The sequence below is a fragment of the Jaculus jaculus genome, chromosome 22 (genome assembly GCF_020740685.1).
Source record: "Jaculus jaculus isolate mJacJac1 chromosome 22, mJacJac1.mat.Y.cur, whole genome shotgun sequence".
Lineage (NCBI taxonomy): Eukaryota > Metazoa > Chordata > Mammalia > Rodentia > Dipodidae > Jaculus > Jaculus jaculus.
In genome coordinates this window covers 731,284-746,940 of record NC_059123.1, presented here as the reverse complement: position 1 = coordinate 746,940, position 15,657 = coordinate 731,284, and positions in this window count along the sequence as shown.

Sequence of the window (15,657 nt, the reverse complement as noted above, 5' to 3'; positions counted from 1 at the left end):
TCTCTATTGTCCTTTTAAGGGGAGAAGCGCCTGGCGCGGCGCGGGAAACGCGGCGGGCGGGAGGGGCCGGGCCTGCTCTTTACTACGGCGACGTCACGTAAACAAACGAACGCCCTGGGCGCAGGACGCGGCGCGGGGGCGTGGCGGGAAAGGTGAGCGGCGACGGTGCTGCGAGCCGCAGGCTCCCGGGATGGGAGGCCCGCGAGCGCCGGCTGGGGTTCGGCCAGTCCGCCTTGCCCGATCGGGCTGTTCGTGATGCCCTCCAAACCCAGCCCGCCGCGGTGCTTTCTTTTGGGTTGGTTGGTTTTGGTGGTTTTGGTTTGTCTTCGCCACTTTCAGGCCAAGGCTTCAAGCCCTTACTCAGCACGTGGGCGGCGGGTCGGTTCCGTGGGCATGGTGCCCCCTCCAGTCGGGTGCCCTCCGTGCAGCCCACGCCCCCGGAGCGCCGCGCCCCTGTGGGACAGGTGACAGTCCGAAGAAGGGGGAGAGAGGGAAAGAAGACCTGAAGGAACTCCTCTCGGGCGGCGCGGGAGGAATTCAAGGAAGACTTTTGTGACCCGCACACAGCAGCAAACGCCTGGGACCGTGCTTTAATGATCGTGGGAGGCTGGGGAAGGAGGAGGGATGCTCTTCCCAGAAACTTGATAGTGGTCCCACGCAGCAGAGTGTGAAAGTCAACCGTGAAACCTAAATCATTTACCAGAGTGAGACCCTACCTCGAAAGAACAAAACAAAACAAAAACCCTAAATCATCTGAAAATATGTTTCACCGCTCTCGCTTTGGTGTCTTCAGTGCAGATTCACGTAGCTACACTTCTGAAGTCCAATGCAACGGCCAGTTACAACGATGCAAACCCATTTGCAAAGTTTTCATCTAATGCTTTATAACGTTATTTATGTAATTGTGTGAAAACTGTATGTTAAACACCCACAAAAAGTGGGGAGAGCCAGATGTGATGGTGCACGCCTTTAATCCCAGCACTGGGTAGGCAGAGGTAGGAGGATCGCCGCGTGTTCCAGGCCATGCTGAGACTACATAGTGAATTCCAGGTCAGCCCGGGCTAGAAGGAGACCCTACTTCGAAAAAACTAAAAAGAAAAGGGGAGGGGCAGAGGGAGAATAATAGTGCAACCGCTCACTAGTTCCGTAAGGACAGATTTGATCTTACTCATTTTTGTATTCAGTGCCTATAACAGTACCCAGTACATAATGGATTCTGAGTCACTACTTATAAAAATAATTAACGGATGCTGGGCGTAGTGGTGCACACTGCACGCCTTTAATCCCAGCCCTTGAGAGGCAGAGGTAGGATGGCTGTGAGTTCAAGCCCATCCTGAGACTACATAGTGAATTCTAGGTCAGCCTGGGCTAGAGTAAGACCCTACCTAGAAAATAATAATAAATGGCATCTTAAAATTTATTATAGATTTATCTCAAAGCAAAAGACATATAGTTTTGCACTTGACCTAAGATGAGTTTGGAGGTTATAGTGACAACTTTGATTAATATGCCATCCTTGATCCTTGTTCTTCAGGTCATTAAAAAAAAATAAGATTGGGCTGGAGAAGATGGCTTAGCACTTAAAGCGTTTACATGCAAAGCCAAAGGACCCTGGTTCCATTCCTCAAGACCAATGGCGTCTGGAGTTCATTTGCAGTGACTGAAGGCCCTGGCGTCCCCATTCTCTCTCTCTCCCAAGTACATAAATAAATAAAATATACTTTAAAATAGGATTAATAACTGCTTCAGGCCTCCTATTGATAATAATGAATTTCTACTCTTTTAAAAATTTTTTTTTAGTTTTTTCAACATAGGGTCTCACTCTAGTCCAGGCTCATCTAGTATTCACCACATAGACACAGAGTGCCCTTGAACTCATGGTGCTGGGATTAAAGGCGTGTGCCACCCCCTCACTTGTTCTTTTTTTTTTTAATTTTATTTATTTATTTGAGAGCGACAGACAGAGAAAGAGGGAGAGAGAGAGAAAGAATGGGTGTGACAGGGCCTCCAACCACTGCAAACAAACTCCAGACGCGTGTGCCCCCTTGTACATCTGGCTAACGTGGGTCCTGGGGAATCGAGCCTCAAACTGGGGTCCTTAGGCTTCACAGGCGAGTGCTTGACCGCTAAGCCTTCTCTCCAGCCCCCACTTGTTCATTTTTTTCAAGATTTATTTTAATTATTTATTAGTTACAGAGAGAAAGGAGAAAAAGTGAGAATTGGTGCACCAGGGCCGCTAACCACTGTAAATGAACTCCAGACACATGCACCATGTTCATCTGGCTTAAGTGGGACCTGGAGAATTGAACCTGAGTCCTTAGGCTTCACAGGCATGGGCCTCAACTGCTAAATCATCTCTCCAGCCCTTGTTCTTTTTTTTTTTTTTTTTTTTTTTTGATTGAACAGTTTATAGCTGGCCCTAGCGATCCTCCTACCTCTGCCTCCTGAGTGCTGGGATTAAAGGTGTGTGCCACCATGCCTGGCTATTTTTTTGTTTTTAATTTATTTGAGAGAGAGAAAGAGAGGGAGAGAGAACGGGCATACCAGGGCCTCCAGCTGCTGCAAATGAACTCCAGACACATGAGCCCCTTTATACATTTAGCTTACGTGGGTTCTGGGGAATTAAACCCGGGTCCATTGGCTTTGTGAGCAAGTGCCTTAACCACTAAACCATCTCTCCAGCCCCTTTAAAAGACTTAGTTTCTGGCCCGGCATAGTGGCGCATACCTTTTTCCCAGCACTTGGGAGGCAGAGGTAGGAGGGTCATAGTGAGTTCCATGCTACCCTGAGAATACATAGTGAATTCCAGGTTAGCCTGAGCTAGACTGAGACCCTACCTTGAAAAACCAAAATAAATAAATAAATATAAAAGCCTTAGTTCCTCTTTTTAAGTCCACATGCTGGCAGCTCTAGTCTAGTTTTTGTTTTTTTTTTTTGTTTTTTTTTTTTTTTTATTTGAGAGTGACAGACAGAGAGAGAAAGAGACAGAGAGAGAGAGAGAGAGAGAGAATGGGCACACTAGGGCATCCAGCCATTGCAAACAAACTCCAGATGTATGTGCCCCCTTGTGCATCTGGCTAAAGTGGGTCCTGGGGAATCAAGCCTCAAACCAGGGTCCTTAGGCTTCACAGGCAAATGCTTAATCACTAAGCCATCTCTCCAGCCCTAGTCTAGTTTTTTTGCCCCCACAAAAAACTCAATTTCTGCCGGGCGTGGTGGTGCACGCCTTTAATCCCAGCACTTGGGAGGCAGAGGTAGGAGGATTGCCATGAGTTCAAGGCCACCCTGAGATGACAGAGTTAATTCCAGGTCAGCCTGGACCAGAGTGAGACCCTACCTCGAAAAACAAAAAACAAACAAAAAAAAAACTCAATTTCTTTCAAGTGAATCTTATAAACTATGCTATGTTTCCACATAAGAGTGTGTTTTCTAAACATCACAGTTTGTGATTTCTCCCTAAATACATTTCATTATTCATAATGTATCCCTCTTGAATCTGTCTTTATTAATTCATTATTAAAGGTAGAACAGAACCCAAAACTTGGGATTCATAAATTCTGGAAGACCCTCCCCTCCTGCACCACCAAATCCTGCATCACTATTTCTCCCAAGTGCTGGGATTAAAGTCACGTGCCACCATACCATGCCGAAAGCCTAATTCTTCTAATTTATTTCTATATAACTTTTGTTACTTCTGTGTGTGTGTAGTTTTTCAAGGTAGGGTCTCACTCTAGCATAGGCTGACCTGGAATTCACTATGTAGTCTCAGGGTGGCCTTGAACTCATGGCAGTCCTCCTACCTCTGCCTCCCAAGTGCTAAAATTAAAGGTGTGTACCACCATACCCGGCTTTGTTTCCCTCCCTCCCTCTCTCTCTCTCTCTCTCTCTCTCTCTCTCTCTCTCTCTCTCTCTCTCTCTCTCTCTCTCTCTCTCTGTCTTATTTTATCATTATTTATTTATTTGTTTTTTTCAAAGTAGGACCTTGCTCTAGCCCAGGCTGACCTGGAAATAGTCTCAAACTGGCCTCGAACTCACAGCAATTCTACCTCTGCTTCCTGAGCACTGGGATTAAAGGCGTGCACCAGCCTACAGTGTACTTTTTACCCCAGTCTTACTGAAGAGGAAAAAGGCAGATTCATTTGGGAAAACATCCTGAAGGTGGAGCACAAGAGCACAAGAGGAAGAGCAAGAGAATCTGAAGCATGGGCTGAGGGCCATTTTTGGAAGCCACAGGTAGCCACTTTCTTCATCCCGCTCTGTCTGCATATCTCACTGTAACCTCCACATGATGGTCTCAGGTTTTGGTAGACTTGCTAGTTAGGGGAGCTGAGTTGCCAGATGCACTAAGTGGCAAGTGGCAGAGGCATCTGGAGTTTGCAGAATCAAGAGGCCTTGGCATCCCCCCCTTCTCTCTTTCTGTCTCAATTTTTTTTTCCAGGTAAGGTCTCATTCTAGCCCAGACTAATTATTTTATTTACTTATTTATTTTTACCAAAAAGCTACTTGGGGGCTGGAGAAATGGCTTAGCAGTTAAGGCACTTGCCTGCAAAGCCAAAGAACCCAGGTTTGACTCCCCAGGACCCACGTAAGCCAGATGCACAAGGGGGCACACACATCTGGAGTTCATTTGTTGTGACTACCCTGGTGTGTCCATTCTCTCTCTCTGTCTCTCTCTCTCCCTGTCTATCAAAGCCAAAGGATCCTGGTTCGATTCTCCAGGACCCACATTAGCCAGATGTATGAGGGGGCACATGCATCTGGAGTTCGTTTGCAGTGGCTGGAGGCCCTGGTGCACCCATTCTCTCTCTCTCTGTCACTTTCAAATAAATAAATAAAAATAGACCAAAAAATTAAAAAAAAAAAAAAAGAAAGAAACAGTAACAAAAAGTGAAAACAAGCCTGGTATGGGGACATATGCTTTTAACCCCAGCATTTGGGAGGCAGAGGTAGGAGGATAACTGAATTCAAGGCCACCCTGAGACTACATAGTGAATTCCAGACCAGCCTGGGCTAGAGTGAAACCCTACCTCAAAAATGAATAATAAATAAAAAGAAAATGAAAACAGGCTCTTGATCATTCTTTTATTTATTTATTTATTGCCTTTTCAAGGCAAGGTCTCCTACCTCTGCCTCCCAAGAGCTGGGATTAGAGGTGCGCACCACCATGCCCGGCTTCTTTTTTTATTTTTATTTTTATTTTTTTCAAGGTAAGGTTCACTGTAGCCCAGGCTTACCTGGAATTCACTATGGAGTCTGAGGGTGGCCTTGAACTCAAAGCGATCCTCCTACCTATTCCTCCCAAGTGCTCTTTTTTTCCCATTTTTTATAGTATTTATTTTATTTATTTGAGAGAGAGAGGCAGTAGAGAGACGGCATGGGTGGGCCAGGGCCTCCAGATGAACTCGAGATTCATGTGCCACCTTGCACATCTGGCTTTACGTGGGTCCTGGCAAATTGAGCCTAGGTCCTCAGGCAAGTGCCTTAACTGCTAAGCCCTTTGTTTCTCTAGCCCCTCTTGGCCATTCTTAGGCTGGAAATAGCCCTTTCACGATGATCCTGCTTTCATTTACTTTGAATGACACTTATTTTACCCAACTCTTACCTGTTTGAAATTGTTTTGTCACCTGGAGGACAAACTCCCCTAAAATTGTAAGATCGTAATACCTGAGCAAGTTGACTGTGCTTTGAAAAAGAATGAATCCATCATTCTGGTCCATCAGGCTGGGGAAGGGGCTTAAGCAGACCAGGGCAAGAATGTGGTCCAACAGGACGGGTCACATAAGTCCCGTGCTTCTTGCCTGAGGAAGTGCCTGCTGAGGAAACCATTTTGGGTAAGAGCTTTTCTGCTCAGCCAAGTATGTTAACAATAGCAACAAAGCGTGTGCGCGCGCGCGTGTGTGTGTGTGTGTGTGTGTGTGCATGCACAAACATACGTGTATGCTCACAAACAAGATCATCATTGAATGAAAGAACTACTTCCAGACTAAGATCAATGTCACGTGTCTTCCTCTGTCTCCACTTTATTCTTCAAGAGAGTCTCTTTTCCCTAGAGCTCACCAATTAGGCTAGCCTAGCAGGCCTCAGGCATCCTCCAGTGTCTGATGCATGTCTTTTGTCAATCAATGCTTCATATCTGATAGCAGTTATGTGAGCCCTGTCCTGGAAAAATCACAAATCCAACCCCACCCTACAAACCGTTTTGGCTTTTTTTCCCCATGTCTCCAAGACCCAGAGAACTGCTTGTAGAACTTTCTTTCTGTACCCTTGGGCCAGAGCCACACAACTGCCCTCAGCCCACTTCCAGTCCATCTTGCTTGCTTTAAACCAGGCATGGTGATGCATGCTTAATCCCAGCACCCCAGAGGCTGAGGTAGGAGGACTGCCTTGACTGCTAAAGTGAGACCCTAGCCAGGCATGGTGATGCATGCTTTTAATCCCAGCACCCCAGATGCTAAGGTAAGAGGACTGCCTTGACACTGAGGCCAGTTTGGAGAGAGAGAGAGTTACTTACTGAGTTCCTGGTTAGCCTCAGCCAAAGCCAGGCACGGTGGCGCACAATTTTAATCCCAGCACTCTAAAGGCAGAGGTAGGAGGATGGCCATGAGTTTGAGTCCATCCTGAGACTATATAGTGAATCCCAGGTCAGCGTAGGCTAGAGTGAGACCCTACCTTCAGAAACCAAAATAAAATATAATAAAATGAGGTGGCAGGGGGAGTGCCAGGTGTGGTGGCATACGACTTTAATCCCAACACTCAGGAGCAGAGGTAGGAGGATCACTGAGTTTGAGGCCAGCCTAAGACTACATAGAGAATTCCAGGTCAGTCTGGACTAGAGCAAGACCCTACCTGGGAGGCCGGGGGAGGGGAGGGGTGGAAATGAGAGCAAAGACTGGCTCAAAAGCTGTAACAGGCTTTATTTGGGGAAAGGCTGACCAGGCAGGTCGGAAGCTACAGATTTGGGGACACCTACAGGGTGGTGTGGGCATTGGAACTCCCTGTTGCTGGCAGTCCACCCTGCCTCAGGGCTTGGGCCACTTCAGGAAGTGATCATTGGACTGGTGGCTTGTGTCCTTTCAGGAAAGGGATCCTTGAGATAGGTGGTCTGGGAAACAGGATGAAATGGTAATCAGATTCCACAGATGGAGACATTCTGGTTCTAACACATACCTTGAAAAAAACATGTTTTTGAGAATTGCTTATTTTTAATTTGGTACTAAGCTGCACACTATACTTCTCTGCTTTTCCTAGGGCAGTTTGCTACACGCTTCTGTACTGAGTGGGTGTGAGCAAGCCCTTGCTCGACGGAGCACTGGTCCTCTTTCGTGAGCCACTTTCTGCCTCTGGCTTTACATGGGCACTGGGGGATCAAATTAGGGTTGCTAGGCTTTGCAGGCAAGCACCTTCACTGCTGAGATGTCTCTCCAGCCCTTGTTATTGTTTTGTTTAATATTTTATTTATTTGTTGGAGATAGAGAAAGAGAGGTAGATAGCATGAGGGCGTGCATCAGGACCTCCAGCCACTGCAAACAAACTCCAGATGCATGCCATCTTGAGCATCTGGTTTATGTAGTTACTGAGGGATCAAACCTGGGTTCTTTGGCTTCCCAGACAAGTGCCTTAAACACTAAACCATCTCTCCAGCTTTGTGAGTTTTTTTTATTTTTTAATAGCTGATATATTTATTTGAGAGAGAGAGAGAAAGAATGGGCACGCCAAGGCTTCTAGCCACTGCAAACGAGCTCCAGACACATGTGCCACCTTGTGCATCTGATTTATGTTGGTTCTAGGGAATTGAGCCTGGATCTTTTGGCTTTGTAGGCAAGTGCCTTAAATGCTAAGCCATCTCTCCAGCCATTCTTTTCTTTCTTTCTTATTTTGTTTCTTGTTTTTTTTTCGAGGTAGGGTCTTACTCTAGCTCAGGCTGACCTGGAATTCACTCTGTAGTTGCAGGGAGGCCTTGAACTGACTCACAGCAATCCTCCTACCTCTGCCTCCAGAGTGCTGGGATCCAAGGCTTGTGCCCCATGCCTGGCCTCTTTCTAAGGCAGGGTCTCACTCTTACTTTGCCCAGGTTGACCTGGGACTTACTCAGTAGCGTCAGGCTGGCCTCAAGCTCATGGTGATCCTCCTGCCTCAGTCTCCCAAGTGCTGGGATTCAACACCATTGTCCTGAACCCAAAACAAAACAAAAAGGAGGGGTGGAAGCTAGAGAGATGGCTCAATGGATAAACCCCTTGCCACCCAAGCTGGCGTATCTGAGTTCACTACCAGACCCCACATAGAAAGCTAAGTGGTATGCTGAACGGATGGTAAGATAGGATGCAGAGGCAGGAGAATTTCTTATGGTGAGCAAACAAAGAACAGTGTTCACTAGAATCCAGAGGAAGAAGATGGAGCCTCAATTGAGGCGGACTGGCAAGAACCAGTCTGAAAGGTGTTCTGTGATCTCCACACATGCACTGTGGCACATATGCGCACACGAACACACAAACATGAACTCAAATTTTTAAAAATTGGGGGGATGGAGAGATGGCTTAGCCATTAAGGCGCTTGCCTGCAAAGCCAAAGGACCCAGGTTCAATTCCCGTTCCTTCCTTCCTCTCTCAAATAGATAAAAATTAAAAACAACAAAAAACTAGGTCTAGGGATGTAGGTCTAGGTTGAGTGCCTTTTTAGGCATGTGCAGAGACCTGGGTTCAGACACTGATACTTTGAATCTACATTCCCCATAGACTCAGGTGTTTTGTTTTTGTTTTTTTTTTTTTTTTTTTTTTTTTTTTTTTGGTTTTTCCAAGGTAGGGTCTTGCTCTAGTTCAGGCTGACCTGGAATTCACTATGTAATCTCAGGGTGGCCTCAAGCTCACGGCAGTCCTCCTACCAAGTACTAGGATTAAAGGCATTCACCACTATGCCTGGCTTTCAGATGTTTTATTAAAGTTTGTAACTTGGCACTATAGCTACCTGGTTGGAGGTGGTGTCACTGGGGATGGATCCTGGGATTCAGCCCAAAGTGTTTGGGGGCAGGGCAGGGGGACAGATCTAATTCCAGCCCAAAGGTGTAGGAGAGCAGTGTGGTCTCTGACCTGAGCGTGCTTGCTGCTCTTCGGTGGTGCTGGCTGGTGGAGGTTTCTCTCTCTGCCTGGATTTATGAATGGGAGCCGGCTTCTTCCCTTGGATCTGTAAGCCTGAAATGAATCCTGTTCCTCCCAAGTCTGGTTTGGACAGTCATCCCAGCAACATGTAACTGACTGACTGCAACAATTGCCAATGAAGGAAGGAAGAGAGGGGAAGGGAAAGAAAAGAAGAGAACAAGAGGAGAGAGGAAAACAGGGAAGGAAAAGGAATGATTTGCCCTGAAGAGGACTAGTGCTATTGAAGGACTCAGGAACCAGATGGACGCCATGACAGGCTTCAGAGCCCTCAGTAGGCCTAAATTTCTGTTTCCCGGCAAGGTCTAAGTTCTTATTTTCCGGTAAGTGTGGATTTAACACTTACTGGAAACTGATTACGCCATACCTTCCTGTAGTCATAGATAAGTTTAATTCCCCTAGCCCCAGCCCACCAACTTTGCCCCCCAAAATCCTAAACCAATCAGAAGAGTACACTGTTTAAATCAACCAATCATGTGCCCATCCCCTTCTTCTATGTTCAAATCCCTATAAAAACCCTACCCTCCCGCTACTCGGGGCTCTTGTACAGGTCCTCTGCATTGGTAAAGTCAAGAAATCAAACTTAATCCCAAAATAAAGCTCCTTGCCCTTGCATACTTGTTCGGTTCTCCTAGGTGGTCACTGGGGGTGCCGAGAACTGGGCGTAACACTATAATACAGGAATGACAGACTATCCCTCAATCAGCAGAGTATACATTAAGTTGTTCCTCATGAAGTTTATAATAATGATTACTACTCAGTATTTTTGTGCATATACTTTTCTAGAGGACAATGATGCACAATAAGATATGCTCCTGGAAGCTGGGCATGGTGACTCATGCCTTAAATCCCAGCGCTGGGGAGTCAGAGGTAGGAGGACTGCCATGAGTTCAAGGCCATCCTGAGAATACAGAGTGAATTCCAAGTCGGCCTGGGCCAGAGACTCTTACCTCAAAATAAATAAATAAATAAATAAAAGAATAAAAAGAGTAATACTGCCGGATGTGGTGATACATGCATGCCTTTAATCCCAGCACTGAGGAGGCAGAGGTCACCATGAGTTCAAGGCCACCCTGAGGCTACATAATGAATTCCAGGTCAGCCTGGGCTAGAGTGAGATCCTACCTATAAAAATTGAAAAACAAGTTCCTGTGGCTGTCCACCCACCACCCACCTTTGACTTGCACCTTTTTCTCCCCAAGGTAGGCTTCAGGAACTCTAATCTGCCTGAAGCGTTTCTCGGACCCACACTGGCTGCAGGTGGGTGATGAGACGTGCTTCACCAGGGTCTAGCCCTCTACCTGTAGGCAGGAATGCTGACAATCCTCCAGCCATCTGTTAGCCCTCCTCATCACCATCCTCTCCTGATCCAGTCCTATTTCCATGAAAACCTAGACCGTCAGAGGTCAGTGAGCATGATGTATAGGTTCAGAGACTAACTTGGCACCTTCCCCACATCTCACCCTGTAGCTTTCCTAATGGCCTTTATAATAAAATAGTAACCCTAAGGTCTTTGCACCATTCCAGCAAATTAATTGAAACTGGACATGCATTTTGGAAACACTAATTAGTGGTAGTTTGGATAAAGACACAGGTGAAACAACCTGTGACCATGACTGAGTCCCCACCCATGGGATCCAGTAGATAGTGGAAGGAGTGAAACTAGGGGACAGGAATTGAGCATGGCAGCTCATGTCTGTAACCCCAGAACTCAGCTGAGGCAGGAGGATTGTCACAAATTCCCTCCCCAGCCTGGGCTACATAGGGATCAAGAAAATCAAAAGTTCTAGGTCATCCTCAGCTATCTGGCAAGTTCAATACCAACCTGAGATTCATGAGGTCCTGTCACAAAAAAAAAAAAAAAAAAAAAACAGGCCAGGCTGTGGATCAGGCCTTTAATTCCAGCACTCTGGAGGCAGAGGCAGGAAGGATCCAGATGGATCCAGATCACCATGAATTCAAGGCCAGTTTGGAGCTGCAAGGTGAATTCCAGGTCAACATGGGCTAGAGAGAACTTATCTCGAGAAAAACCAAAAAACCAAATAAAAGGCTTTCATGGAGACCTACTTGGAGTCCAGAGTTGGTAAGGAGATTAAAGTGATGGCATTTGAGATTCCTAGGTGCTGGGGTCTTGCCTCATCCAGCTGATCAGCACCTCGAGGGAGATGTTTTTCTGACATTCCCCTTCAGGACTGAAGCCTGCCACAAATTGCTCCTCCCTAAGCCACTCATACCTGCCCAGACTACGGCAGAAGGTCTTGTCTCCAGTTTTCTAAAAACACATTTCCCTTTCCCCATGGCATAAGTTCCAGGCTCTCCCTTTCTTCTGCTTCACCTGGTAAGAGAAAGAAATCTCTTAGCTGGGCGTGGTAGTGCACACCTTTAATCCCAGCACTCAGGAGGAAGAGGTAGGAGTATCACCATGAGTTCGAGGCCACCCTGAGACTCCATAGTGAATTCCAGGTCAACCTGGACTAGAGTGATACCCTACCTTGAAAAACCAAAAAGAGAAAAAAAGAGAAATCTCGGCCCATTTGCGTGATACCACTGAGTGCTTTATTTTTTTAAGGTGTGTGTCACCACATCCTGCCCATTAATCTTTTTTAAAATATTTTATTTATTTATTTATTTTTATTTATTCGAGAGCGACAGAGAGAGAATGGGCGCGCCAGGGCCTCCAGCCACTGCAAACGAACTCCAGATGCATGCGTCCCATGGTGCATTTGGCTAACGTGGGTCCTGGAGAATCGAGCCTTGAACTGGGGTCCTTAGGCTTCACAGGCAAGCGCTTAACCGCTAAACCATCTCTCCAGCCCTTATTTATTTTATTATTACTTTGGGGTTTTTTGCTTTGCTTTGTTTTTTCGAGGTAGGGTCTTACTCTAGCCCAGGCTGACCTGGAATTCACTATGCAGTCTCAGGGTGGCCTCGAACTCACGGCGATCCTACCTCTGCCTCCCGAGTGCTGGGATTAAAGGCATGTACCACCACGTCCGGTTTATTTTGTTTTTTTCAGGTAGAGCCTCACTCTAATTCAGGCTGACCTGGAATTCATTATGTAGTCTCAGAGTGGCCTTGAACTCGTGGCAATCCTCCTATCTCTACCTCCTGGGTGCTTATTTATTTAAGAAAAAGGCAAGCCCCCATTAATCTGTTTGTGTGAGAAGATTTAATTCATACTGAATCTAAAAGAGGAAGCTGTTTCCTTCCCCTACACTGTTAACTGATTGAGTCAGACCTGCCCACACTATTGAAGATAATTTCCTTTATTTAAAGCCAATTGATTGTAGATGTTAAACAGACCTACAGAATACCTACACCTAGTTTGGTTAAAGCCTAGCTAAAGTGACAGGTAAAATAAGACCATCGTGAAAGAGATGGAGGGTTAGATGATTGCATGTGAGCGAGAGAACACACCCACCCCATAAATACAAGGGTCTGATGACTGGCCAGAAATAGGGGAGTAAAAGAAAGAAAAGTTCAAGGTTTTAGGGTAGGAAGCAACCGCCCCCCCCCCCACCTCCGCCAATCCATTCTCGTCCTTGCTTTGTCCTGCGCTTTCTAACACCTGGCTGAGGCTGAGGCTGCAGAGCCATATAGCGATTAATGACTGATACCCCACAGGTGCCAAGCTTTGGGTGCAAGTGGTGTCAATGGAACTACTACTGTGGATGGAACAATACGTCACTAAGATGACTCAGACGGGAGAAGGAAAAGGAGCAAAAAACAACAGGAGGCCATTTTCTATCCCTTCTGGGCAGCAGTGGGCTGGCCGTCTGGGGAATGCAGTTACTTCAGTTGGTTTAATGTACTGAAATTTTAGGAATTAGTGTAACTTTTTTTGGGGGGGGATCCCCCTAAGTGCCGGGACTAAAGGCATGTACTACCACGCCCGACTGCAATTAGTGTAACTTTGAGCATAGTTTTGTAATCTTTCTCCATTGGACATAGGATGTATTTATTGGGGCTTGTGTTTTCCTGAGTTTCATTCCTATTTTTAGGTTTGGGTTTCTTTCTAAGTGACATGTGGTTATGGCTTGTAAATTATAAGCTTGGTGCTTTGGCAACTGTAATAACAAAAGCCTAAAGCAGGAAGATTAAAACCCTGCCTGGCCAGGTTGTAAACCGAGCAGGGATGCACTTCGCTTACTTTGTGAGCAGGTAATTTGTTGCCAACAGAAACTTAGAGAAGCACTTTCTGCAATTAATATGTTAACCATCTTTAATGGCTTTGTTTTCTCCACACCGCTTTGGTCTTGATAAACTGGTTCTGAGACAAGGAAAGAGAATGGGATGAGAAGGAAATCGGTTGCTCTTTGCTTCCTGAAACTTGGAGGCCACTAAAACCGACTTCAGTTCATGTGTCAGGAATGATGGGGACAGGTTTTCTTTTCTTTTCTTTTTTCTCAATTGTTATTAATATTTTCCACGATTATAAAAGATACCCCACAGTAATACCCTCCCTCCCCCCACTTTCCCCTTTGAAACTCCATTCTCCATCATATCCTCCCCCCATGCAATCAGTCTCTCTTTTATTTTGATGTCATCATCTTTTCCTCCTATTATGATGGTCTTGTGTATGTAGTGACAGGCACTGTGAGGTCATGGATATCCAGGCCATTTTGTGTCTGGAGGGACAGGTTTTCTTTATTTTGATTTTGTTTGTTGGTTTTGTTTGTCCATTTTTGTTGTTTCTTTGCTTTTTTATAATTTTAATTTTTATTTATTTATGAGAGAGAGAGAGAATGGGCACACCAGGGCCTCCAGCCACTGCAAACAAACTCCAGATGCATGTACCTCTACATGCTTCTGGCTTACATGGGATCTGGGGAATTGAACCTGGGTCCTTAGGCTTCACAGGCAAGCACTTTAACCACCAAGTCTTCTCTTCAGCCCTTTTTTTTTTTTTTTTCTTCAAGGTAGGATCTCTAGCCTGGGCTGACCTGGAATTCACTATGTAGTCACAGGATGGCCTCGAACCTTGAACTCATGGTGATCCTCTTACTTGTACCACGCCTGGCTTGTTTGCTTTTTTTTGTTTTTTTGAGGTAGGGTTTCACTCTAGTCCAGGTTGTCTACATAGTCTCACAGTCTCAGGGCAGCCTTGAACTCACTTCTGCCTCTCGAGTGCTGAGATTAGAGACATGCTTGTTTCAAGGCAAAGTCTCACTCTGGAACTCACTCTATAGCCCAGACTGGCCTCGAAGTCATGGTGATCCTCTACCTCAGCTTCCTGAGTGATGGGATTATAGGCATGTGCCACCATGCTCAGCAATAACATGAATATTTTTTTTCTACAGTCATGAGGTACCCTGTCTCTTAAAGCCACCCCAGCTCCCCACACAAGCACTTCTTCCATTCCTGAGAGACCATTTAACAAAACTCGCTGGAGCCACGCGTGGAGGCACATTTTTGTTGTTGTTGATTTTTATTTATTTATTTGAGAGAGACAGAGAGAGAATGGGTGCGCCAGGGCTTCCAGCCACTGCAAAGAAACTCCAGAGGCATGTGCCCCCCTTGTGCATCTGACTTACATAGGTACTGGGAAATCAAGCTTTGAACCCGGGTCCTTAGGCTTCACAGGCAAGTGCTTGACCACTAAGCCATCTCTGCAGCCCCAGAGGCACTTTTTTGATATTAGCACTTAGAAGGTAGATAAAAGGATCAGAAGTTCAACAACAAGCTTACGCCTCATAGTGAGCTTGAGGCCAGTTTGGGCTACATAAGACTCTAATTCCCTAAACAATAATAATAATAATAATAATAAAAACCCAGAAAATGTGTGGCTGGAGAGATAGCTTAGCAGTTAAGGACCCTACATGAAAAGCCTAAGGACCCATGCTCTGCTCTCCAGATCCCACGTTAGCCAGATGCACAAAGGTCATGCAAGTGCAAGGTTGCCCACTAGGTGGCACAAGGCCCTGGCACATCAATTCTCTATCTTCCCTGTCTCTCTCAAATTAAAAAAAAAAAAAATCAAAAAACAGCTGGGTGTGGTGGTGTACACCTTTAATCCCAGCGTTTGGGAGGCAGAGGTAGGAGAATTGCCATGAATTTGAGGTGACAGTGAATTACAGGTCAGCCTGGACAAGTACAAGACCCTAACCTCCAAAAAACCAAAAGAGAAAAAAAAAAAAAAAAAAAAAAGAGCCTGAAAGATGGCTTATTGGTTAATGCACTTGCCTGTGAAGCCAAAGAACCCAGGTCCAATTCCCCAGGACCCATGTAAGCTGGATACACAAAGTGGCTTATGTGTCTGGAGTTCATTTGTAGCAGTTGCAGGCCCTAGTGTGCTCATTCTCTCTCTCTCTGTTTCTCAAACAAATAAAATAAATTAAATTACATAAAATAAGAAAATCACAAAACCTCCTCTGGGGATCTCAGAGCCACAGCTCACATAGGAGAGAAGGAATTAATGCCAAGAGGGGTCCTGCATGCAAAGTCCCATCACCTGCATCATCCTTGAAACCAAGCATCTGATCATAGCCATGTTTCCACTGCACAGAAT